General features: G+C 35.1%; 2 long non-coding RNA genes across 2 annotated transcripts in view; both read left to right on the top strand.

Moving 5' to 3' along the window:
• Positions 1-4,386: 4,386 nt before the first annotated feature.
• Positions 4,387-20,969, top strand: LOC112952956. The gene is made up of 3 exons (XR_003250492.1): positions 4,387-4,508; positions 5,445-5,504; positions 20,773-20,969. It is a non-coding gene; the product is annotated as an uncharacterized LOC112952956 (long non-coding RNA).
• Positions 20,970-21,055: 86 nt separating this feature from the next.
• LOC112952955 overlaps positions 21,056-25,837 on the top strand; it is a 4,953-nt gene continuing 171 nt past the window's right edge. Inside the window, exons 1-3 of the long non-coding RNA XR_003250491.1 lie at positions 21,056-21,255; positions 23,266-23,376; positions 24,711-24,779. This is a non-coding gene — a long non-coding RNA (uncharacterized LOC112952955). The remainder of the gene's footprint in view (positions 21,256-23,265; positions 23,377-24,710; positions 24,780-25,837) is intronic.

Raw genomic sequence — 25,837 nt, 5'->3', positions numbered from 1 at the left:
ATCAGCATGAAGGTCCATACTTTAAAGTGTAATTACAGTATTGAGCACTGTTAAAAAGAAAAAAAAAAAAGGGTGAAAAAAAGGATATAATTTCTTTGTACTTATCCAGAATAATTCAGGATAAAAAAATTCTGATCTGACTAAAATGAAGTCAAATTAGACTCTGTTATGCTAGAACCAGGAATTAAATAAAGTAGTAGCCATTTAGAAGGACAATGACAATAAGTGTTACACACATTTTTTACAATTTTTTTTGTAGGTAAATATTTTAATTATTATTCAAAATTCCCTAGTAAAATATAATTTTTATACTTAATATATTAAAGTAGTACTTTGTATATACTGTTTTAACAACATATGCAAATAGAATTTTCTGCAGGTCAATACTCAAGCAGCCAAATTTCTCACTTTGATTTGAAATGAGTTGTACAGTAATTTATATAGCTAAATATTAACAGTTGATGGATCTAACACAGATTTTGCCAAGCTTTCTACTTTTCTTTGTATACTTACTAGTATACAAAGTAATAGTACTTAATAGTATGCTTGCCCATACAATTATTCTAATTTTGTTCATGTTTTGAGAGAATTGCTTGAGAAAGGGGGAATTGAAGAAAAAACAGGGCCTAACAGAAGTGGTGGCATTACAGAAGCTTGATTGAGGTGAGAGAGTTACCACTTCCAAGATGGTTGGTATTTCTGGAATCTACTTCTCCACTCCCTTGGCCCTCCTAGCACCCACTGATAAGAGTAAATGAGAATGGAGCAGAATGGAAACACCATGACCAAACTTTGTTGGATTCCCTGCAGACAGGGTATTCTGATGGTACCGTGAAGCTGATAAATGAATAAGGGGAACAACCACTCCTCACTGAGCATGCTCCCTAGACTTTTGATTAACTCGGGACCCTTTTAAACCAATCAGTAATGGAAGCATAACTAGAGTCACTCAAGCTCCACCTAAATGTAAAAGAAAATATACAAAGATGAACTAAGGAGGGTAATAAGGAGGAGGGAGGAACGAGGGAAGGAGAAAGAAGGAGGAAGGAAAGAAGGAAGAAAGAGGGAAGGGGAGAGAGGGAAGACTCCATTGTAATTTCTGGATCAGTCAACTGACTGAATTCCTTTTCTCCACTCTGGTCAGGACATCATCTGAGGAGACTCCTCAAAGTTGAGAGCCCTCTCTCCTCTTCTGGAGTGAAGAATGCTTGCCTATTTGTACAGTAGGCACTAGCTAAGAACCCCACACTGTAGTAGAGGATTTCTGTGCTGACATCTGATACCTGTTTTCTAAATGTTGCATTTGAATATATTGTGCTATTTGTGATTGTATTTTTACTGTACATTTTTGTCTGATTGTTTTACTATAATTGTTTTGAAGGCGATCGGACCTACAGTCAACAGGTTGCTCGTGAACCTGATTCTGCAGTCAGACCTATAGCTATCATATTATTTGTGAACTCGATTTGCTGTTTTGAAGATCGGACCTACAGTCTACAGGCTGTTTGTGAATCCAGTACTGCCAGAGTCAGGCCTATAGCTACCACAGTATTTAGTATCCCTATTAAAAGATTAGTCCAGCCACGGTCAGTCCCTCTAACTTTTGAGGATCAGCTGGAAAACAAGGGGATTCATTTCTTACCAAATTTGGACCTCCTCCATCAAACTGCAACACACATCACTTATTATGACACTTACTTGAAATCAGTTTTTTTTAGCAAATATTTAGGAACAAGAATAGACTGCTTCTAAAGGAAGCAGTCACTTGTGTTCATTTCTTCGCTATTTAGTCATCTACATTCACACAGTCTCAATATGAAAGTTTGCTAGAGAATTTGGAACACAATCTTATATTTTTTTCTTTTTTTTTTTCTTTTGAAAAGTCAACAAAAGACAATATTGTTAGCAAAAAGTTTTAAAAGAAAGATCTGGAAATGTAAACCAACACATGTTACTACTAGAGGATATATTTGCCCTTTTTTTTAAAGGGATTATGGATGAATGTCTCTACAAAAGAAACCTTACAGCAGAGTCCTATTAGATAAATAAAGGAGTTACGATGAAAAACTCAAATATTCTCACTTTAGAAGGCAGGAGATCATCTTAATCCCTTTAGGCCAAAATACTCTATTAGAAAACATCCTTTAGACCATATAAACATTAGAGATGGGTGTAATTGCTGCTCTTCTTGTTTTGAGATAAGGTGAGTGAAGAGTATACGAAGATGATATTTTCAGAAAAGCCTAATAAATTTAGCAAAAGTGGAGGTAATCTAGCACACCACTAGTGCAACTTCCAGAAGGAACCATAGAAAAATATCAACCTGTTCAGCTGAAAGTAAATACACCAGGAACTACTGTTTATTGTCTAAAGTGATTGCTATAACAACAGAGAATTTTTAACAAGTAGCTTATGACAAGTACCAGAAATGGTGCAGTTCTGAATTTCAAAATAAACTTTTTGTCTTATTCCCATTATAAATATGCTCTGTGAGTGTGCATGTAAATTGTTGCTTTTCAAACTGTCCTGGCATCACTACTAAGGAGAAATAGAAATAAGTATCCTGGTGAGGCTCAAAGATTACTTTATAGCTCAGAAGTTATCCACACCAGCCTGCTGTAAAAAATGCTGCTTTTCACACAGAATCTTCAAGGTTGGAAGGGACCTCTCGAGATCATCTAGTCCAACCTTCCTGCTCAAGCAGGCACACCTAGAGCATGTGGCACAGGGTGACATCCAGACTAGTTTTGAAGACCTCCAGAGAAGGAGACTCCACAACCTCCCTGGGCAGTCTGTTCCACTGCTTTGTCACCCTCACAGGAAAGAAGTTCCTCCTCACTTGGAGACAGAACTTCCTGTTTTTTCAGCTCATGCCCATTACTCCTTGTCCTTTCGCTGGCCACCAATGAGAAGAGCTTGTCCCCTTCTTCCCTGCATTCTCCCTTCCTTGACTTATACATGTTAATCCTATCCCCTCTCAGCCTTCTCTTCCCCAGGCTAAGCAGGCCCAGTTCACTCAGTCTCTCCTCATACGAGAAATGTTCCATTCCCTTAATCATCTTAGTTGCTCTTCTCTGGACCCTCTCGAGAAGCTCCACGTCCCTCTTATACTGGGGAGCACAGAACTGAACACAGTACTCCAGGTGTGGCCTCACCAAAGCTGAGTAGAGGGGCAGAATCACCTCCCTTGACCTGCTGGCAACACTCCTCCTGATGCAGCCAGGATCCCATTGGCCTTCTTGGCCATGAGGGCACACTGCTGCCTCGAGGTTAACTTGGTGTCAACCAGGACTCCCAGGTCCCTCTCTGTGGAGCTGCTTTCCAGCAGGTTGAGCCCTAATCTGTACTGGTGCCTGGAACCCCAGGTGCAGGACCCTGCACTTGTCCTTATTGAACCTCATGAGGTTCCTCTCTGCCCAACTCTCCAGCCTGTCCAGGTCCCTCCGGATGGCAGCACAGCCCTGTGCAGTCTCAGCCACTCCACCCAGCTTGGGATCATCCACAAACTTGCTCAGGGTGCACTCCATGCCCTCGTCCAGGTCATTGATGAAGGAATTGAACAGCACTGGGCCCAGTACTGCCCCCTGGGGGACACCACTGGCCACAGGCCTCCAACTGGAGTCGGCCCCATTTATCACCACCCTTTGAGCTCTGCTATCCAGCCAGCCCTCGATCCACCGCACCGTGCACTCATCTAGTCCACTCTCCCAGAGCTTCCGTATGAGGATGACCCAGTGTCCTCTTCCCCCTTCAGAGGGGAGTTCAGAGAAGGAAGAGACCAAAAAGTACCATATGCATGTCTTTAAGACTTTCTGTCATTCTTCCAGACTAAAATAAAAATTTCAATAGTTCCTAATGGGTAGTTATGTACTACAGCTTGATAGAACATGCTAACAGCAGAAGATTGAACTAAGATGATAGTATTTTCTTTGTCTCTAGAAATGGATAATGAAGATAAAATATGTGTTAAAAAATGAGGATCCTGATGGACTTCACAAAGGATATAAAGCTCAGTTTCTACCTGATTAAATCCCACTTGCCCTCTGAAAGTAAAAATGTTAAAAAGTGAGATGTCAAGGAGTGCTATTTCCCTTAACTGGAATTGGCAGGTCTGAGCCTTTTACACAAAATTAGAAGTGAGTAGGCTAAGACTTCATTTGAGCATTACAAGCAAGTGAGATGCAAATTAATTCCAAAATAACATCATCACTGAGTGAAAATTAATATTGGCTCCATAGAGCCTATCATAAAATTGAGGAAAGACAACTTTTTTTTCAGCAACCTGCTGGTAAATAATATATCCACTGTTTTATGGAACAGGTGTCTGGAGAAGTCTTGCATACACTTGATTGCGTATTCATTATTGTTTTCTGTTTTAGGATATAGTAAAGTGAATTCATACAAGATATATGCACTTATGTCTGGACAGACTGGACAACTGGGTGGTAAGAAATCTCATGAAGTTCAACAAGCGCAAGTACAAGGTCCTCCACCTGGGGACCCCTCAGGTGGGTACAGGCCCCCCCATATACTTCCCCTTCCCCCCCCTCCCCCAGAGGGTACAGGCTGGGTAGTGGCCTTGTGGAGAGCAGCTCTGCAGAGAAGGACCTGGTAGATGACATGTGTGTGCTCTTGTGGCCAAGAAGACCAATGGGATCCTGGGGTGCATTAAAAAGAGCATCTCTAGCAAGTTGAGAGAGGTGATTCTCCTCCTGTGGCCCTGATGAGGCCACATCTGGAGTATTGTGTCCAGTGCTGCGCTCCCCAGGACAAGAGGGATGTGGAGCTGCTGGAGAGAGTCCAGCACAGGGCTACGAGGATGATCAGGAGCCTGGAACATCTGCCCTATGAGCAAAGGCTGAGAGAGCTGGGTCTGTTCAGTCTGAAGAAGAGAAGACTGAGGGGGAATCTGATAAGTGTATGTAAATACCTCAAGGGAGGCAGTGAGGAGGTTGGGGCTGGCCTCTTTTCAGTGGTGGCCACTGATAGAACTAGAGGAAACGGCCACAAAATGAAGCAACAAAAGTTCCACAGGAACTTAAGGGAAAAAAAAAAAAAAACACTTGTCAGTCAGAGTGATAGAGCACTGGGACAGGTTGCCCAGTGAGTTTGTAGAGTCTCCTTCTTTGGAGATCTTTAAAATCTGCTTGGATGCAGCCCTGTGCCATGTGCTGTATGTGAGCCTGTATGTGCAGGGGGGGTTGGATTGTATGAACTCTGTAAGTTCCTTCTAACCTTAAGGATTCTATGATTGTATGGTAATGGTAGGTTTGTTGGGAAAATACTTCATGGAACAATACGTAATAGAAAAAGAAGTAGAATGTTTACTCCAAACTCTGAAATAACTTCCTTAAATTAAAAAAAAAAAAAGAGGATCGCTGCTGATACTTTTCTTCTCTTTTCATGTATGCACTTTCTTATAAAAAAATCTCATCTTGTTTTAGCAACCATCAGCTGTTATTAGAAATGCAGAACATCAGAACATCACATGAAACACCTTATAAGTAAGTGGAATGAAAAGAGAAAGAGAACTTTTTTTTTCATATTTGCTTGACACTGGACTGTGCATTCTATTTAGACCAACAGTTAGTTTCTTAATCACATGAATGGAATCATATTTAAAGAACTATTATGAGGCTATTCAATATGTAGGTACCAAAACAATTTAACCATCTTATATGACTGGGGTTTTTTTGTGTCCTCCTCCCAGAAAAGCCCTTAGAAGCAAGTCATAGCCTGATATGCTGTCCTAGGAAAAATAAATTTTGCCTGTGAGAAACTCTTCTTTCCTACTGAGCTGCAGCTCTCCTTTTCACATTGGATTGAATTATCATGCTACTTGGGCATGAGGTAGTTAATATTAGATGACCAGCTTTCAGGAGAATTCGTGCAACATGTTCACTCATATATATACAGGGCTAAACTTGTATCAAGTGAGGATATTTTTTGAAGAGGTTTACTTGACTGATATGGAAATAGTTCTCGTATGTGGAGCACTTGTTTCTGGACTATTCAGCAGTAGCAGTGTGTTTTGTATTTCCTTTCTCACAATTGGTTATTAATTTTTTGTACTGGTTTAAATCTTTTTAGTTTTGGTGGATTTTTTCATTTTGTACAATTGCATCTGATCATCCTTGTTACTGATTCAGTATGTTATTTGGCTTAGAGAATGCCAATCATCATCTGAATTTTAAAATTCTATCTTCATGTATTTTAAATCCAGTGTATAAATTGAGTGGTATGGCAGTTTTCATTTTTCTTTCTGGATGAAACAAGAGAAGCAGCTTTGTAAGTATTTCTTACAGGATATCGTCTTCATCTTTAAAGTATTTGACAGCAAATCATAACATTTACCACTTCTAAAAGAATGAAAAATACAAGTTCTATTAGAGCACAGGGGTAGATTTTAAAGTACAGCAATGAGGATGTATCTTATGGGTAATGGGTAGTCTCTAAACTTTTCCCTGTTCGGGAAGAAAAGTGTTGGAAGAATATATAGAGATACTCACTTCCAGTGAATAATACACAGAAAATGGCTTGTCATTTCAAGAGCACTGGTAATATTTCAGTGTCGTGTGCTGCAGGCTTTACTTTTGCAGGCAAAACCAGCAATGAGCTTATAATGCTGTAACTCTATAATTAAGACTGTCATCTCTTTCACATGCAATCTATGGTAAAATTAAAAAGCTAACACATGTTGACATATGAATTCTAGAATTAAAAGCTTTAGTTGGACATGCTTTATAAAGCATTAGCTATATTTCTCCTTTTTCTGAAAAATTACTGATCACTTCCCATCTGTTCTGAAACTGATACCAAGTACGACACTAACTCTACATGTGTCAAACAAAAGCTTAGGATGCCCCATCAGAAATCACTCACCAATACACAAGTTATGGGAGACTACAGGCAGATGAGACACAAGCCAATCACTATTCTTCATTTCTTCTGAAATAGTGAACAAAATTTTCACTCCTCTATAAAATTTCTATAACCTTTTCAAATAACCAGTGATCTACAATGATCTCTCAAGGTTTTACCCTGTTTTTTTTCCTTGGTAAAATGGGATACAAGAATGATATAAGAACATTTGGGATAGTGACTGAAGTAAGCCTGAGATATCACATTTTCTTTTTATTGAAATATAATTTTTTTCCTAATTCTTAAGGAGTGCTATATCTATTTAAATCTTAATTATTTTATTTCAGAATATATATGCATTGAACTGACTACAAAAGTTTAATTCAGCTTTTAAGTTATATCCTGTAAGTGTATATAGTTAAATTTTAGTGAGTTTTGCTTTAGATGGCCTCACACTTTACTGTGCTGTGATTAAAATTGGTATTTATATACTGTTTCAACAGAAGCAGGAGTACAAACACAAATTCAGGTAAAAGGTTATTTGAACAGACTGAGATCAGTAAGTAACAGCTGTTGCTGCTTTCAGGTATGTCTGTAAGATTAATTCTTTTTCTAATGTATCTTTAAGTCAATAGATGTATGTTAGTTGATGGACAACACCATTTGCAAAGGTATTTTTCATGATACTAAACCAAACAACTTGAAATCAAATATTTTTGTGGTGTTTATATTTGCAAAGCTTTCTTAATCTATTATAAATATGGATTTTTCTGACTGATTTAATATGGTGAAAATGTAAGTAGAAATCTGGACATTATAGCAGGCACTAAATAGGAACTATCTGCATCTGTTGACCCACACAGGAAAGGTCTGAAATTGCAGACAGCTCAGCAAGTCCAAAACACAGAACAGAGATCTCAGGGCTCAACAGATGTTATTATTTATCAAACATGAATACTGTAATATGGCATGTGTTACTTCTCAGTCAATCCTTAAGAAAAGGGAATTTACTTGATAAAATACCATAATTCCAAAGCTCTCAATTCTAGCCCATCTTTTTACATGCATTCGGTGATAGGTATTGTTTGTCTGCTTGTCAATTAGGAAAAAATATTTTAGTTTTGACAGGAATCTATACCTGTTGTTACGTGCAAATACTAGCAGAGATGTGAGCAGAAAATACACACAGTAGTAAACTGCCCAGTTGTTTTGCCAAGGTGGAAAGAGAAATAATCTTACTCAGTTTTCTGAATTGCTGATTTGCTGTTGTCACCTAAGTTATGATCACAAACAGAAATATGTGGCATTTCATGATTAGTATGCAAACATACTATTCTTTCCAAGGGAATACTAAAGCACTGAGAAGGATGAGATGTCTGAATTCGAAACAAGGGCATGCCATACCATTGCACCTCATCCAGAAAATGTTATTCCATGACAAATTTGACATTTCAAACCTATATATGTCAGAAAGGCATTTCACTAGTTTTAAATGAGTGAAGGTCTGAACTGAGAAAGCTGCAGAATATGAAAGACTGCAGTTTTGCAGATGTCAGTTAAAGGAAAGACATAGATTTTTTCTCACTCTAGACTGCAGATTCTAATACTTTAATTAAAAAAAAATCAATTCTCTATCAAATGGAATTACTCTAACACCAGATTTAGAAAGAATACAAAGAAAAGTAGACATTTTGACATTTTACTAACTTGATTAGAACAACATTGCTTCATAGCTAAGTAAAAAATTACAGGTGAAGAGCAGACATATAAGACGATTGCCAGAGTGCTCTATACTGTGAAATTAATATTATCATGGTCCCCAGGAATTCAGGAGCTGAATAAAGATAACTGACAGTACAATTGGATCATTATACTACTGAATCTGCGTTGGGTAAAAGCAGAAATCTAGGACCCTGTAAGTCTGCTTTTCTTAGGAACAAAACAAGTGTTTTATGGCATTTTTATGCAGTGTGTGATGCTAGGGCTTGTGTCTACGCCTTGATCCCAAACTAGGAATCCATGCTCAGCAGGCTGGCTATGCCCTAGTGTGCGACAGGAGAGAATGAAAGTGAAAACAGGAAAGAATGAAAGTGAATCATAGCATTATTTTCAGGCTACCTAAATTGAGGCTATGAGCTGACAATTCCTCGACACAGTCTCTTTTGACTATATGATTTGTTGACGTTTGTGTGGGAAGAGAAGTTGTTAAGTGTGTGTGAAGGACTATCATCACAAGCATCCGTGAAACAATTCTTAGGAATCTTGCCCCATCTTTTGGGGAACTCTTTCGCCTAAAACTTGTCTCTGTTGGAGACCAGTAAGGGATGAAAGTCCTCTCTTTTTTTATGAAATTTATTTGAAAAGAACCTTATTTTCATCAGCCAGCATTTCTCCTTTATATAGAGTAATATCTAATGTAACATATGTATTGTAATGTGTATTGTAATATGTAATGTACTGTAATATATAATGTATATATGTAATATCTCATATTACTATATATAAATGAGAATATATATGGATCATGTCTTTCTAGATTTGGGTATTTGTTTTAATGATACATGAAAGAGCTTTGGAATCTGTGAATAACCCCACAAGTGAAGCTTTAATAGTGTTTAATGATTTTTTTTTATTTTTTTGACTAGAATAAGCACTAGATATCTATTTTAAATTATTTGGCAATTATTAAGATGATAATATGAGTATGAAGTCAAATAATCAGATCAGTCTGTATTCCTTTCTGGTTATTTAAAATGCTAAATTAATTGTAAGCCCCTAGAGCAGTCCATCTCATCCTTTTTAAAGGTGAACCTCATTTGAAAAAAAAATGACAGTGTTCCAGACCTCATTTGCCCTGACTATCAGATTAGTTGGCCTTACTCAACATTGCAGCTTTTGATGTTTTTTCTACTCCTACAGAACTATATGTTTCTCTTACAAATTAAAGGTGAAGCTCAGAGCCTAATTTTATAATGTACTGATGACTCACCAGTAAGACTAGGCCTTCTGGTAGTGAATCACTGATTAAGCTCTTTAAAACTCATTATGGGCCTTTGCTATAAAATTATTTTCTTATATTTTGTTTTAAAACATTTCTAGAGGCTTGGAAGACAACTTTGTTACTGTATCTATCTCCATACAGTAAGATTATTTATCATTTCCTCAAGAAGGTGTTTCCCCCTCATCTGTGATGTACTCACAGCTATTTCACCATAAAGGAAATTCACTATGATTGGAAATACCTGTTGTGAAATGCGAACCCAGAACAGATTGTGTTGCAGCTATAAAAACATGTCATTTTTTACTTCACAGTAGGCTTAAATTTTAATTTTCCTTGTTATGGCATAAGTTTTGCCAATGTTCTTCCTTTACTAGCAGGTAATGAATTGAATCAGTCTGTTGGACAACTTGCCTGGAGTTTGTAATACCTATTTTTGTCCATTCACATAATTACGCTGTTATCTGGAGTTTAATAGAACATTGCAACATTTAATTAAGACTATGTAGAACAATTACTGTTTTTGATTAAATCTGGGTTTAGACTGAGCCAATTTGTCGACATGAACGCAGCATGTCTGAGTTTCTACTAAAAGCCTTCATTAAGGTCGCATCTGCTTCCCTTGACTTCTTCATCCAAAATGACCGTGCTGTTTACTCTGTTTTATGGCCATAAAATCTTGCTGTCAGTGAAAAAAAGACCTTCAAATGCTTTTTGGAGTTGCATCTTTGGCTTCTAAATATTTCAAAATTGGGGTACGCAGATCACTTCAAACCAGAATACAGCTCATCATAGAGCCCAGTCACTGTTGCTGCTGGTGCTATTTACTACTACTTCTGCCTGTTGAAAAGAAAATTGAAAAGATCATTGCTCAGCTTTAAGTTTTATTGTTTTGTGTGTGTGTGAGAACCTTCATATATAGAACTGTGGGACCAAAATATCTACTTTTGAATCACATAAATCTCTTCTGTTACCCTTTAAATGTTATTAACTGAATGAAATGCAACATAAGTACCACTGTATCCTAGAATGTGCATGATGAGAAAATGTTGCAGTCATTCAACTCAAGCTTTATCATACATGACTCAAATTCCCCAGAAAAAAAAAAAAAAAAAGTAAAGAATTGACACAAAACAGCCTTAGAGCAGCTTAAAAGCAATAATAATAATAAAAATCATGCACAGTTCTATTTCTCCTGATATTTTAGCAGCAACTGAAAAAGAAAACAGAAAATGTCTGAACAGGGCAAATAAATATTTATATCCTATTCTAAGTTTTTTGCTATAGGATGGGAAAAGGAAAAGAGGAATCACTTCATTTTTCTCCACTTTCTAAACCATTCCTGTCACAGACCATCCGTTTTCTATAGCTATTTAGGAAGCCATAAATCTTATATCCCTATTAGTGAAGTGATATTATTTATACTATAGCATTTAGAAGATAATTACACTGTTATACCTTTCTTCAGGGCCAAGCACAAGTTAAATTATTCCCATTCTGTCAGATTCAAGTTTCTATTATTTATGTTATCAATCCAAAAAGTTAGGGCTCTGGGACTTGCAAGTACTCAAGTCATTCTTTTCAATCCCACCTTTCCAAATGTAAATGATTTAGAAATAACTGATGTTATTCAGAACAACTGAACAATAGGGATTTTTTCTTGCACTGACTGGCACCATATTCATGATATTTTTGTATGCCTGAGGGAATTTGGTCAAAGTCCCAACATCTCAAAGCCCCAGTGCTAATTCCCACCACATTAGTTTTTGAAAAATGTCCCCAAATCTATGCTTAAAGCCTATGTAAGAACTAGTATAGAGAACAGAATTTAAAAAACTACAAAGAACTGTGTATGAAACTGACTTTTGCTGTTGATTCCTGAAATGCTTTCCAACAAAGTGAATAGTTAGAAGGAACAAACATATTTATATGTTACTATACAAAAGGAAAAAAAAAAAAAAAGAGGGGCAGTTTCAGTTTTGTTTGTCTTTGTTTGCACCAGCTTTTGTCTTATCTGCAAGTTTGTTGAATGTGAATTTAAACATGAAATGATTATCAAGATACAAAAGTGTAAAAGAGAGATATCATCACAGGGATCCCTTCATTGGCTTTAAGGATGACATTGTCTTGCAGTCTCTTAATTAATTGTACTTCTTCTTGGATTCAAAATAGTATGGGAGGATCTCAAAGCAAGAAAGACCTATGAGCTGGTTGGTAAACTGGTTTGCTAGTTCATAACCAGCTTTGGGCTAAAAAGCAAGAAGTTATCAACAAGTCCCTGGAGAAGAGCATTATCAACTCTTTCAAATCAATTTATGGAACTGGAGTTCTTTTGCATGTGTATTTCCTTACTTTTGAAACATTTTGAATAATTCTATCAGCAGACTTGGTGAGATAATATCTACAATGGCACTTACTTGGTTTGTGAAAGAAATAGGTGATATCAAGATTTCCATCAAATAAAAGAGTATAATATTTCCATGCTTATACTACTCTGAAAATGTGCAAATTGCATCTTATATGAAAGTTGTGATTCCAGAACTGGAGATATTCCATATTAATGTAGTCTATTCAGAGTGAGATGGAATGCCAGATGGCCAATGAAGAAACATCTGAAATGCAGTTCCACGGAAGTGGAAGTGGAAGCATAGAATTGGCTAAAATTTCCGAATTTTAGCTGGAAATAAAGTGTTTGGGTTGAGCAATAAATACACTAACAAGAAACACATTAGAAAAAAAGAAGACAGTGAAAGTATAAATATAATTATTAAAGCATTTTAAAGACACTCTCAAGGCAAGTTTCTGGGGATTGCTGGTTACCTGGGTCCTGGACAGTTTCAATACTTCATCCAAACATTTCAGGGAAAAAGAATAGTGGTTTTGTATCTTCTAATAGCAGCAGGTTTCCACTAAACTCACCCAAAATTCAGTAGAAGTAGAGCTGAAGAGTAATAGGGAATTTTTTTTTAGCAAACCGCATTCAGAATGACAGAGAATTTTGTATGTCATTAATCTTTGTTCTTATAGCCACAGACTTTCAATAAGTCCATTTTTTGCTGCATGCAAAAGTGTTGTTCAGTTATACAAGTACATGAAAAACATGAGCATCAATTATTCTAAAGCAATAGTTTTATAATGTACAATGTAGAAATTTAGATGACTCTGAAAAGTTTACCATGTTTCTATTTGTTTGCTTTATGAAACAGACTTTGGAAATAAATAATACAAAATCACTTCCATGTAACCAACATTGCTCCTGAACTTCAACCAAAGAGTTATTTACTAGCTTACAAGTATCTGTATATTAAAGGAACAAACTCCTCTGTCTTTTGAAGTGGCACAAAAGAAGGAATGATGAAACATATATATTGCCATGACTTGGAAATTTAATTTCATTCATAAAGCCTGCTTAACTGTACATGGAGATTACTATAATAATTTTTAACTGGATAATAAAATTTGAGAAAACAGGTTTATTTCTTACTTTGCTGAAATATTTTTTTTCGTAAGCTCCATTTCAATTGCACAGATGGTCACACTGAAAAATAATTCTCTACAAAATGGCCAGATTGTTCAGGTTTGACAATTTAAATTGAATTTGCTAACATGCTTTAATTTTGATGTGCTGACCAAGATCATCCACTTAAAAACTGGCCATACTGAGATAAAATGCATAAGTCATAGATCTACTCCTGTTCTAAAATGTACTGCATTTTAAATGAGTAACATCCTTTTATTTAACTTGTATTTAAATTTAGTTGCTTCTGCCAGTTGCTCTGCTGGCGATAGCTCAAATTGCTTCTGTCAAATTGGATTTAAATGTCATAGCCATTTCCCCTGCCAGTTGTAACAGACCCTCTACAATCTTATTCTCTGCCATTGCCTCTTCTTTCTTGGAAGCCAGAGCCCCTGCAAGTTTTGACCTATTAATCATATTGGGTCTGCTATCTTGGCATGTGGCTTTTTTCCTGTAAGCCATTTTTTGACTTTTGCCCTGCCTCCCATACTCCCTGGGCAAGACTAAATAAGAAAAACAACACACCTCTTTTTTCCTCATGAAGGAAAATGACTTAAGGGAAAAGTAGCCAAAAAAATGACATTAATTTCTCATAGTCATAGAATCACCAAGGCTGGAGAGGACCTGGGGGAGGTTTTTAATCCAAATGCTCAAAGCAAGGTCTGTACTGAATTCTCAACAGGCTTAGGGTGTCAACCATACAGCTCTTGAAATCTTCAAGGACAAAAGATTCTCCAGCCTCTCTGGACAATGCATTCTAACTATGCTTTTAGTGACATTTTTTTTTTTTTTCATATATTCAGTCAGAAATTCCCTTCTTTCAATATCTGAAAGTTATTTCTCATTCTTCTGCTGTGCGTGCCAGGAAAGAGTTAAGATTGTACTGTTTGTGTTCATATTTTAAATTAACATCCTTACTCTTAAAATCAGGCTTTAAAATAAGTGTTCTAATTTTGAAATACTACTGAGGAATCAGAATTCAGTGAAAAAAAGTATGAGTGAAGTTCTTGATATAAAAAAAGTAAGAAGAATTAGTGCCCTTTCCCAAAGAGGTCATTGGACTTCTGTCTGATATGACTTCCTTTGGTTAAGACTTCTTCTTGAATGTGCTGGGCGCTTTTCCGTAGCTTCAGCTTTGCAGAAGTTACAAACACAGATACTTTGAGAGTAAGATGAATTGACCAAGTAACACTTCTTTTGGATTTGAGGCTTAATACACCTGTATAACACCTTGACATTATCTGTGAATCCAATAAGAATGCTATGGGAGAAATTTAATTTAATTCGAGCTATTGCCTACAGGAATCACATTAGACAACTTGTCAGAGTTCATCTTTTCCATTATTTTGCTGTCATAAAAGTCTTCCTTTCCTCCATCAGAAAAATTCCCAGTGGATATGGCTGAATGAAGAGTCACCTTTTAGGTGTGTCATCATTATAGTTTCTTGAGTTGAGATTCGGATATATTTTCCGCTGAACACCTTAAATATAGCTAGATTTCTTTGACAACATGGTGCAGTTTAATACTTTGGAATATCTGGATGGTATAATACAACTGTATAAAATGAAATCACTTTCTTCACTGAAACTAGTTTAGAAAGTTTTATTTTAAGAAATTCACACAAGGAATATTTTGATTTTTGAGTAAGAACATAGTTTCCAAATCTCACAATTTTATTGAGCATTTGATTTTGAAAAGATTTATACTTCTCTGTCTGCCCCAGCTAGTGAAATTGTATTAGTATCCAAGAAGATAAGGGGGGTTTTTTTAAGACTATAAAGATTACACGATGAGTGCTTGATTCAGGAAACAGCTTCACTAAAGCTAAATACCCAGTACCCAGGGAAGAATAAGGGGAATCCAGACTACCCTGTGTCTCAAAACTATAATCAAATACACTCTGGAAAAACTAATTCATTCATCCTTCATAAATGGTTATCAGAGGAAGGATAAGGAGAGAGAATATGTTCCAAATTTAATGTATACCTTTGAGCCAATGAGTTTATTAGCATGGAGGAGAAAGAATAACAAATTATAAATGTGTATTGTTCTTATGTGTTGGCTTAAGGAAAGAATGAATTTAGAATGGATGTCTAACCTGGAAAGGCATTTTTCTTATACCTTGTCTCAGGATGTATATTAAGCTAATATATTCAACAATTGTGAAAGTACTTATACTTTTAAAGTATATACTGTATACTATACAGTACTGCCATATACTATACTACTACAAAATTTTTTTTTTGCTTAAAACGTGGCGAGGTTATATTCTTTTCCAACTAGGAGTATTAAATATTTGTTTTATAAGCAGAAAATCAGCAAGAAGTCTGTTAGTCTGTGTGATAAGAAGTTCAGTTCACCACTCACAAAAGATCATAGAGACAAACTGGCAGGTGAGTGAACTTAAATGAATACCATGACCCAGTTCCTCCCAATGTTATCAAGGAGAACCATCAGCAGCTAGTCAGCAAGGAGGATTAAACTCTCTAGAGCACTTTTCAACCGAGTCTGTCATTACTGCCTAGGGGGTTATGAGACTTATGGGAGGGTAGGAGGAACATTTGGTGATTGTACAAGACTTATCTCAGGAAGTTCAGAGGAGGACCTAAAGTCAGGGAAAAGGAAAAATGAAGATGATTTTGTGGTAGAACAAGTGTGGAAAAGCAGAGAAATAAGGGCATAAAAATAGGCTAGGTACATGTGAACACCTGTGTGGCCACATCCTGCATCTGGTCACCACCATCTGACCTGCCATCTCAGTAAACTCTACTTCTACTTGTTTTCCCGGGCTCACTATTCTGTGTTCGGCTTATGTATAGAGGTCAAGGTGGCAACAACTGGAGTTGGATCACTGGTCACAGGACTGTGTCCTGTAGTGACAGAAACAGGAGTGGGAGAGTTTATCTGTGTGTGGTGACTAAAATATTAAGTTGCAATAGCCAGAGAGCATGGGAAGCGGTTGTGAGCCAGGGTCTGTGTCTGTGTGTTTGTCTGTTCTTCTGGAGGAGTAGACTACTGGAGGGACCAAGGGATCCAGGCCAAGTTTTGGAGAGATCCTGGGGCCTGGAGGACCACCAAAGAGCCCATTTGTGTGTGTGTCTGTGGAGATCTACTAGCACCTGGAGAGGAGCTGAAGGTCTTGGGACTCACATACCTAGCGGCCAGCTGGTAAAGGGATCCATAATATATACACATATCCTGAAAATATCCTGAAATCCATTCAAAAATATCTGAATGGATAGCTTCAAATGAGGCACTTTCCGTAAATGTCGCTTTTATAATAGACTGAAAATTTGGCCATGGAAACATGCATTTCCATTTTATTTTAGTAATCTGGGCTGACACATTGCTATACAGTATGGAAGAGTTTTGGGAGTATGTGTGCTCTGGAAGTTTTATACCTGGTAAATGCAAACATGGTTCTACAAAAGTAATTTTGCTAATGGAAGTTTCCTTCTAAAAGATACTTAAGCTACTAGAGAGAAAGATAAACAGAATGATACTAGGTGGATACCTGAGGGTAGAAACAACTGCTTTGTTTCAGAAAGAATAAAATGAAACAAGTCCCAGATTCCTAGAGTAATAGAGCTGCTGAAAAGCAATAGAAACCTCACTTTCATTTTTTTTTATACTTGGTTTGAGTTTTTATAAGACAATAATATTTACTATTACTAATAGTAATCACAATAATGTTATTAAACAAAGCTGATGGTTAATTCCACAGATGCCTACAAAATAATTAAAAAGTTGTACAAATATTATCACACAGTGCTTGTCAAGCATGGTGTTGTTTAAAAATTGATGCCTTTTACAGTACTGCTATTTGCAAGTAGAATTCGTCAGACATGCACTCAGTAATTATCTTAAAAGAAAGTGTGAACATAAAAGGAAGCTCTGATGTATTCAAACTACTGTATAACTACTAGCATAGTCAGCACCAGCAGAAAATATGTGGCAAAAAATTGGAACTATGAAATAAAAACTAATAATAGAGGAATCTATTATTACAAAAAGTTATCCATATGTCCTTTTATACATTACTACAGAAATTTTCGTTTCCTTAATTTAGAAATGATACCATTGAATTTGCACCTTGGCTTCCTCATTCAACAAGTATGCTTGACTTACTATTTCAAATCACATCATTGTTTTGCTTGTCTATCACTGTCAGCCATCCAAATGCAGATATATTAATAAATGATGCATCCCTTTGACTTCTTCCTACTTAAGCTATTTCCTCTTATTTATTTAAAAGTCAGAAAATATCCTTGCATTGATAGTTAAGTCATATAAAAATAGAGCAAGAATTATAGTATTGTCTCTCAGCTCATTATATGTTAAATTACACATGATTGTGCTTGTGGACTTTATGGCACTTGACTACAAAAGAGACTCTGGTTACAGTTCAGGTTAGATAAGAGAGAGGCAGTTGGTCAATTAATCAAGTGAACAATTTTAGCATCATAGAGCACTAGTCTCTGACTGTCTAAGCTGGTTAAGTCTGTAGAGTAGTGCTACCTTCCTCCAAGGATAGGGTCTTTTTTTTTTATTATTTTATTTTATTTTATTTTATTTTATTTTATTTTATTTTATTTTATTTTATTTTATTTTATTTTATTTTATTTTATTTTATTATCTGATTTATAAGCCAAGACAACTAAAGAGCTAAGTCATATAGGTAGGATATTTTATTTTAATGCCAGATACCTGTACCTGTTTTAATGTACAGGATTCTCAGAATTAGAAAAAATAATTTAATATCTATCATTATGACTGAGAGACAAAGATATTAATGCAAGTTAATGCATAATACTAAGACTTTTCAGCTAAAGAGGTTATTTCTAAAGTTCACTGTGACCCAGAACATGAAGATCCAATACTGGGGAGGGCTTATGACATAAGTTAATTGAGGACCAACGATTTTTATGGAGCAGGTAACAGTATGCTGATCCCTGACATACATCTCAGCCTAAAGAACATCTTTATCATTGGTAGGTTTTTACATAGATTGATAGATTTTTAAATTAGGCTCTTTTCCAATGATTTTCCAAATGTTTTCCAAAACATAAATATTATCTCAATAGACTGCAGTAAATATAATTATCATTTGGTCAATGAATTACCTTAGAGAAACATCTCTTAAATCTGAATGAACAAAGTACTAAGTGCTACAGTACTAGAGGTCAGTATTACCTGCTGCTTTTATATGTCATCATAGCATAAGAAATTAAACTATTTTCTATACAAGTCACAAATATATAAAGGAAATTTTCAGTTTGACAATTTCAAAACTTGAATACACTGATAAGCAATTTATTCTTTTTATCAGTTTTAGCCATGTTTAAATAGAAAAACATATATTTCAGCTGCAAATGCATGCCTTTAATAAAGCAATTCAGAAATTCCATTTAGGGAGCTAACTTTGAGCAGAGCAAAGTGGAAGAAGACATCATTCATGTCCAGTGACAAGTCACTACTTTCACTTTTCTTATACATTGAAATATAGTCCTGAAGAGCCTGTACACCAAGCCCTAAGAAATATGCTGCCTACTATTAATTAATGTAGAAAGGTTAATTGTGCTGTTTCCAGAAACTCAGATTGTCAAATCAAATTTATAACAGATTTAGCTGTTTTAGAATTTACTTAGACATTCTCATCATCTTTTATTTGTTGAAAGGTGATACAGAAATAAAGTTTGTATCAAATAGACCTCACTTATGTAAATTTTAATGTAAATTTTAATAGGGAAGACAGATTTTCATTTGTTTGTTTGCTTGATACAGGATAATAATAAATGAATCTATATTATCTTTTTTTTTCATGAATGAACCATTCACACAAATGATATGATGGAAAATGTTTTACACGTTAAATATTACTCAGAAGTAAATCCAGTTAAGAGTTAAATAAGAGTTAAATACGTAAGACTGGCTCATTAGGAGTTAGCAGTTAGATTACAATAAACAATTTAAATACTTTCAAAGATCAGAACAGCTGTCTGAGTTCAGAAGAATTGCATCTTTTATTCCATATCAACTTTAAATTTTAGGTGCTTTCAGGGAATGTAAGAGATGACTTGATCCTGGAGCAACAGAGTCAGCAAGATATCACCATATTTTTTCTTTTTTAAATCATGTGATAAGTTCTGCTGATTCATGTAGAAATTTGATCAACTTCTGTATTTCCTTAAAAAATGAAGTGTTTTGAGTTGTGAGAAATGATCACTTCAAATAAAGCTTAATGTGCACCCGGAGAGTTAGCAGAAGGTATAGGCACATTCATCTCATGCTACAGTTAGATTTCCTGATGTATTTATTAACAGAAAATGTTGGACCAATCAGCAAAAGTACCTAAATGTGGAGATGCCTCACATATATCAGTAATTTGACATATTACTACTGACAGCTCAATTAAATTAAATGTCACAGACGAGTATTTTTACTGACAAGTGCACTAAATTAAGAGGATATCCACTTAATATTCATCAGTAATTAAATCACACTGAAATATGAGGTGTCTGTCCACCTGAATTACTAGTCCTATTCATAATGTAATCAAAATGAAAAAATATAATTAGTATGTTATTAAATATGCATATGTGTAGGTTTAACCATTGTTATGCTTTTCTTGACTATTTATGTGACATAAATGCAGTCAAATTCAAGGCTGGATTATTTTCTGATAATATGTGTATAATTTTGATCAGAAATATTCTCAAGTAAATTTTAAAAAATAATTAAAAGACACTTATCTTTGTTTTTAGTTGCATGGCCTTAATAGCATTCATTTTATTAATTTTATATGCCTTTCTTTCAACCTGGCAACTCTTTATGAGGGAAAAATTCCCTCAATTCCTGACTGTGATGATAATCTGTGAGAGTTTCAAATGCAAGAATTTGGTTTATTGTTTTTAAATGATATGGCAAAAGCTAGTATCCATTTACTGTGGTTACATCGTCATGTCACAAAAAGCCTTGGGAGAAGGTAATAAAAATGTAATAGCCAGAGGCAGTTTTACAGAGACATCGAACCAGTTTGTGACTGACAGAGAAAAAGTAATCTCTCTATGAGTGTTTGTTCTTGGTATGTCAAGTTTCTTGATAACTGAGGGATTTTCTTTGTTCAATGTAAGCCTTTGGATCTGGTTAGAATAATATAGAGCAAAAGTTACTTCTGGGAATATAACTGGAAACTGGTTGTCACACAAGAGTACATTTTCTGATAGACTGTTGGGCTCCCAGTGATGCACATCTGTCACTTATGTACATGGGTGACAATCTTCCTGCAGTTCACACTACATGAACATGAGGAGAGTGTTACTAGAAGTCTTGTCATTAAGTAACCTAAATAAGCTCTGTGAGAAGAAACCTTTTTTTTTTTTTTCTTTTTTACAGCTGAAAGTATCAGAAGGGGAAGGAGGAAGTCAGAACATATTTGCTAAAGTCGAGAATTGACAATCTACTATTAAAAAAAAGGAAAGAAAGAAAATATAAGCTACAGAAAGCAACAGAACTGTGCCAGTATGGCTTATGGGTTACAACAGCCTTACTTTCTCCCAAATTCATCCTTCTCCAACCTACTGAATCATTCAAAGGTAATATATATTTCTCTCTTTCAAGACCATTTCTACAGCTAAGGTTTAATTTTGTGGCTTTTTTTTTTTTTTTTTTCAGAATGGCCTGAAAATATACTCCTTTTTAGAGTTTGTCTTAACTTCACTGCCAACACTATGTAATATGAAGCATAACAAAGCAAGGTGTATACTGAGAGGGACGGAAAATGAAGCTTTACATGGTCTCCCATCCTCCATGCCCCCCATACTTGGGGTATCAAGATGGCCTCATTTAAAGAAAACTTCATAGAACTGAAAACTTTGAGTAAGACTACTCTGTTATGCTTCTTGGACACTTTGAAAGCTTTCTCTTTCTGTGGAATTTGATTTCTTGAGTTTGCTTGACTGAATTTTGGTTACAATTTAGGCACAAATGGTAAATTTGTTAGGTCATATGAAAACATTGCTTCAGATTGTGCACAAATATATATGTTATATATAATATATATGTATTAATATATATATAAAATGATCTTATGGAATTTGAACAAAGTATACCCAGCACATAATGCATACAGTGATAGTTGCATTGTAATTAGACAGCCATTAACAGGTAGCAGACTGGGAAAAGGTAGTAGTACAACAAGCTATTTTTCCCATGCTGATTACCAAGACATCGGAGGTGCTGCTGCAAATGGAAGTAGAATAGGCTCATTAGGGAACATTAGGGGACAGGACACTTAGCTTGGGGAAAACAATGTATGCAAACTGTCATTGTGTGCTGAACTATTGCTTCAGACTTTCTAAGGATTTAAGGAAGACTTGCTATATGGCGTATTTTTTTCATATATATACACATATATATAAAATATACATATATATTATATACATAATATATGTCTTTAGCCATCTAAAAATACTTGAAACTTGAGAATGTTTTCTTTAATGAGCTTATAGTTTCAGCATAAGATGCCATCTTAAGCAAAAAGACAAAACATATAACCTTGACTGGGAATGATTTCACCTGTCTCTAACCTCAAAGAAGTTTATGCTAAAATCTTACAAGAATGCAAGATAATTGCAGCTTTGTCTTTATCAGAGGTGAAGATTTCCAGCATGGAACATTCCCAGGCATAGTATGGTAGAAAGGCTAAATCTTCCTTTGCGTAAATATTCTGCTTTCTGAATTGGACTAGAATTAGAGATTCTCTAACAAAACAGTTTGTGTCGAACTCTTGGTTGCTTGTGCCATCTCACATAGCTCAACAAATGAGGTAGCAGGTTAGACTTGATTCTTATAAGTCTTGGACTTCAATATGCCTTTGGTTTCTGAAATCCCCTATATGGTTTAGAGAGCCGCCTGAAATACCAGGTGACTCGCTCTGACTTTCCTGACTCCTCTTTCAAGCTTTTGTATAATTCTTGAGAGAAGAGTATTTAATTTCATTTAGGACTGGTCCATCCATTCTTCCTGACGCCATATATCTCATGGTTCATTCTATTATGTGTTTACAAGTAAAGGAGAGCTGATGTGCAGCTCCTCAGGATATTCTCAAAGTCTACAGATTTATGAAGCTTGTTTTCCAACATGGCATTTGTCAATGCTTTGGCTTAAGCAGATATTGTTTAGGGCTGTCAGAAACATTGCTTTTATTCTGACTGTTCTTCAGTTATTCAAACCATGTTAAAGACAGCAGAGTTAATTTAGTCCTCGATGCTGAAGAGAACGTAGACCGAGCACTCATTCAACCTCCATAGGCCTTTGTTGGGTTGATATCAATGTATGCATGTCATGCACAGAGCAATACAAAGTGTTGAGACCTTCTTATCAGAATAACTTATATGATGTGGTCATATATAAAGCATGTAGTCAAAGTTGTTAGAACTTCATTCCATCTCCCAAATAAATGGATAAATACATAAATAAATTAAAGTTCTTATTTAGTCCCTCGTCACCTGAATTTCTTCTTGATTAATTCTTTAGTACATTGCTGTTGATTCAAAAAAGAGTAAATGATAAGAAAATCTTAACTTTGTGTATCCTGCTATGGTAATTGATAGACTCATAATGATAATAATAATAGCTTAGTGAATAAAAAAAAATGAATAAAAGAACATTTTGGAATGCATCTGAGAGGGCTAAAGTAACCGGTATTAGCAAGATCAGAGGACTAATCATTTACCTGTGTACAGACAAGGCTATTGTTTAGCTTTTTATATTGTTAATATCTGTTCTGTGCTTGGAGGGTAAACTGTGTTATTAATCTTTCACATTCCTTGTATTAACTTAAATGTTGTTTTTCTTGCACAGCTCAGCATATCTTTTTTTTTTCAGAACATGCAGAGAGGTAAACAATAAGTGAATTTTCTGGTCCAAACAGAGTAATAATGATTCCTCTGGAAATGTAGACTTGCCAGTGGCATTTGTTCCTTACACTAATGAATGGTAAATTTCTGGATAATAAAAAATATAAAAATAATGGGAGCTGCTAGAGTCTGTATTTGAGTGGGGAAAAAATCAAATAGTTGAAAAAGATTCTTATATATGCCTCCATTAGTTTAAAAAAAGTAAGTTTTTAGTGATTTTTTTTTTAGTTATTTTCAGCTATTGTTATTATTTTTAATCCAGTCACAATTAGGCTATGACTGTAGAAAGTCATATTTTCTTTCTGTAGAAAGTCATAACATATCAAGTTATATTTTCAAGGTAAAATGAATCATTGTAACTGACAGAGAGAAAACAATTATTAAACCATGTGCTCATTTTTATATCTCTTGTTCAAGGTAATCTGTTTAATCACCGATTTCCAATAAGCAGATGAACAATATGTTGGCAATCATTAGTCATTATACTCTTATTTCAAGTCCCAAATACCACTGTGAATTTTAAGGGAATGTTCATTTACAAGTCATAACATTACAATTTAAACATATATATATATACTCTTGGTATGTATATAACATTTAGTCAATACTTACAGAATCAAAAACTATTTAATTAAGGTTTCTGCACATCTTTTTTAAAGAAACTGCTGTCAACATACTTGCTTCTGCAGTAGTCATTGTTCATAGAGTTGTTCATCAGAGTATATTTTTTCAAGTATAGCACTCGTATTTTTCCTGATGATGAATCATATATATAGTATCATAATATATCATAGTATATTATATCAATAGTTATTCAGTAATATATAATATTATGTATGGTATGTAATATATTACTACATCATCAGGAAGAACACATTGTCTTGTTGTTGAGGAAATAACTATAAGAAATTTATTACAACATATTCATTAACTTTCACCAAGTAAGAGAGCAAAGTTAACATTTTCAACATCATATCACAGACTTTTTTAAAATCCTGTATGAATTTAATATCTTTAAAAGTCAATAAAAGTAAAATTAGATAGACATCTTTACATTGTCACTAAATATTTTCAAATAGCTCTGCTGACATATGATCAAAATCTTTTAGGTGAAAAAATACCATTGAATACTATAACACAACCGTATTCTAAAGAAAGATTTCAAGAGTTTGCTCAAGGACATTTGCACAATAACAGGAAAGTTAGATAAGGGGTTTCCTTGGCCCTTGCTCTTCCCTTGTTTGAGTCATAATCCTTTTCTGTATTATAGTCTTTCTATAGCAGATAAAATGATGTCAGAATCACTACTGTGGGTGAATTAGAAAAAAGGGATGAAGTAATGACAAAAAAAGGAAAATATGAAAAACACTTAACAGAGTGGCTGAATATACTCTTTTTCTTGGTATTCTACAGGAGATAACTGAGACTTCTTGTTCCAACACACACACTTTGACTTAAGGAGAACAAATTCACAAAGTGATGGTACAGTATATTTAAGCTTCAATATAAATTTTTGCTGTTTTCGTATTTACTTTGGTATTTATCTGCCTTTAAATTACTTCCTGTTCTAGTTCCTTAAATACGGACACATGAAATTCTTAAATACTATTGTACTGGGCAGTCATTAAAATTTGACCCCAAGGTACACCAGAGAACGAATTTTGGGGGAATGGAAAAACTTTTGTTTCCCATTATATACTTCTTTTTGCTTTTTCCTCAGAAAGCAAGTGTCTTTCTGACCCTTCTAGGGTAATGGTTCTGAGGAAGCTAAAATGGGAAGAAAAGTATGGAAAAGAGATCCTGCTAAAATTGTTGTGACACAACAATTGTTCTAAGTTTTATAGGCTAAAGTTAAAAAGAATTATTTTATTTCTTCTCCGAAGGGTATTTATAATGCTTTGACTTGAAAGAACAAGTAGAGAATGAATTTCTGAATTACCTAAAGTAGAATGGAAAGATATTTAACCCTTCCATTGGATGCTATTACATCCAAAATGTTTCCTCTTATGGCACTTCCATCCAAGCCGTCCTTTTCCTTCCCTTTATTTCTTTCCTTTCCTTCCCTTAAAAAAAAAAAAAAAAAAAAAAAAAAAAAAAAGTTACTGTTTTGAGAAAATGGTCCAGTCTATGTTTCCTTATTTGCTGTAAGAAATTCTACCAAGATTAGGACCTGTCAGGAGGAACATAAATACAGATGTAGACTGAGTTTTGCTGGGACTACCTTCAGGCTTGCCAAAATAGAGCTAGTTTTGACCAGAACTCAACTCAATATATGTCTGATGAACACCCATTATAAGCAACTAAGGTGTGTACTTTGGGGTCTTGCCAGGGTTATGTGTCATCTGAGGAGGAATGTTAAGATTCAGAGATTTTGACTATAATGCTGAAATTCTCCCTTTTATTCATACTGTTTTGGAACTGGATCTTACACTGTAACATTTTACTTTTCTTGTATGGTCTAGATCAAGTGGATTCCTTCAAAGAATGAATTAATGCATTCTATATCTATTTCTTTTTTCTTTTTTTTTTTTTTTTTTTTT

This window comes from Nothoprocta perdicaria, unplaced genomic scaffold (genome assembly GCF_003342845.1).
Source record: "Nothoprocta perdicaria isolate Ctin4 unplaced genomic scaffold, notPer1 scaffold_417, whole genome shotgun sequence".
NCBI classification, from domain to species: domain Eukaryota; kingdom Metazoa; phylum Chordata; class Aves; order Tinamiformes; family Tinamidae; genus Nothoprocta; species Nothoprocta perdicaria.
Note: the sequence above shows the minus strand (reverse complement) of the source record. Positions and strands in the feature narration are given on the sequence as shown.